Source organism: Octopus bimaculoides, chromosome 6 (genome assembly GCF_001194135.2).
Source record: "Octopus bimaculoides isolate UCB-OBI-ISO-001 chromosome 6, ASM119413v2, whole genome shotgun sequence".
NCBI classification, from domain to species: Eukaryota; Metazoa; Mollusca; class Cephalopoda; order Octopoda; family Octopodidae; genus Octopus; species Octopus bimaculoides.
Window position 1 is genome coordinate 9,780,911 of NC_068986.1, and position 1,891 is coordinate 9,782,801.

The window sequence follows — 1,891 nt, forward strand, 5'->3', positions numbered from 1 at the left end:
TTTCACTTTAATACTTTCAATTTCATACTGAAACTATTAAAGTGAGACTATACTCTCACATATATACAGGCATACTATAAGACCCAAGTTAAAAACATTCCCAACAATTCAACTTCTCTGGTTGACATTAACACCCCCACCCCCAATAGGGGGCCTTCATTCCCACATTTTAGAGCTCCATGAGCTCCATTTTGCAGGAGCAAAATCTTTTTTACAGGTTTCAGAAGACTGAAATTTTGGAATATGCGCATAAAGATCAATAGTATGGGATACATGTCTCATGATTAGAATTTTTTTAGGGTGTATAAAAAGGGAAAGAACCCTCGCGTGCAATTTTGATGAAATTCGAATATGTATTCCAGTTCCTTACAGAAAATATAACAGAAAAGTCTCATTTTTCAATTGCATGTAACACGGGCAACGCCGGGTATCTCTGCTAGTTAATCATAAAAGGTTTACTTTATAATTTAAAAAGCATAAATGACAGCGTAGTATAAACCTGTGTGTGTGTGTGTGTGTTGGTGTGCATGTGTGTTGTGAGTGTGTGTGTGTGTGTGTTGGTGTGTATGTGTGTTGTGTGTGTGTGTGTTGGTGTGCGCGTAAACAGGTTTAACAAAAAAGTGTAATGATGATGATGTGACTTGTCTTCTAAATGCTAACAACATTACGTGTATCTCGCTCTTCTACTCAATGACATTTCCTCTTGAGGCGGGAAAATCACGGCTTTAATCACGATGGCTTCGCCGACAATTTTATTTACAGTAAATCTATCTCGGATCAGTTTTGACTTTCCTATTTTTTTGTTAGAAACAATCAAAATAACAATAATTCTATCTTCTTCTTCTTCTTCTTCTCCCTCCTCCTCCTTCCATAACTTGCGTCATTTAAAGCGGGAAATGGCAGTGTTGCTACTGTTTCGTCACCAGCTCCACCTTCACCACCACTACCACCACCTTCACCCACCCCCAACAACAACACTGGTTGACGTCCTAAATCTATATTAATACTACTACTACTACTACTATTACGGTTACTGCTAATGTTATTATTATTATTATTATTATTATTATTATTATTATTATTATTATTATTATTATTATTATTATTATTTATTTGTTTATTTATTCATGTTTACATACGATAGACACGACCCGCCCAATATTTCTTGTCATACAAACGATTCTTTAAGCTTTTTCAATCTTGAAATTTAGATTTTGAGAGACGCACATATGTCCTTAAGGAAAGGATCTCTACAAGAGTCATGGGCAACGGCAACCTACGGCCCGCGGGACTTACTGAATGGCATGACTAATGAAAGATTTCCTTGAAATTTTTTTTAGTAACGCGGCCCGCTTCTTGGAAAAAAATTTCTCATGCCTGCTGTACAAAATGGCTTGACATTGCTAGAAATAAGAGTCAAATCTCGCGCCAATCACAGAAGGAAGCATGGGAGGAGAATAGTAGACAGTTAAAAGTGGGGGGTACGTACAGGTGGAAGTAGTGAATAATGAATAAGAGGGAGGGGGCTGTAAATGGTAAATATGAGCACAGTGGGGGAAGCGTGTGTGTGTGAGAGAGCGCGAGAGAGAGAGAGTGAAGGGACGTGGCTCAGTGGTTAGGGTATTTCGCTCAAAGATTGCAAGGTCTTGAGTTTGATATCTGGCTGCACGTTGCGTCCTTAAGCAAGACACCCTATTTCACGTTGTTCCACTCATCTGGTAAAATATGAGTTGTGCCTGTGATTCAAAGAACCGGCCTTGTCACATTCTGTGTCACGCTGAATCTTTCTATGAATTACGATGAGGGTACACGTCTTTGGAGTACTCAGCCACTTGCATGTTAATTCCACTACCAGGCTCTTCTGTTGATCGGATCAACTGAATCACTTGTT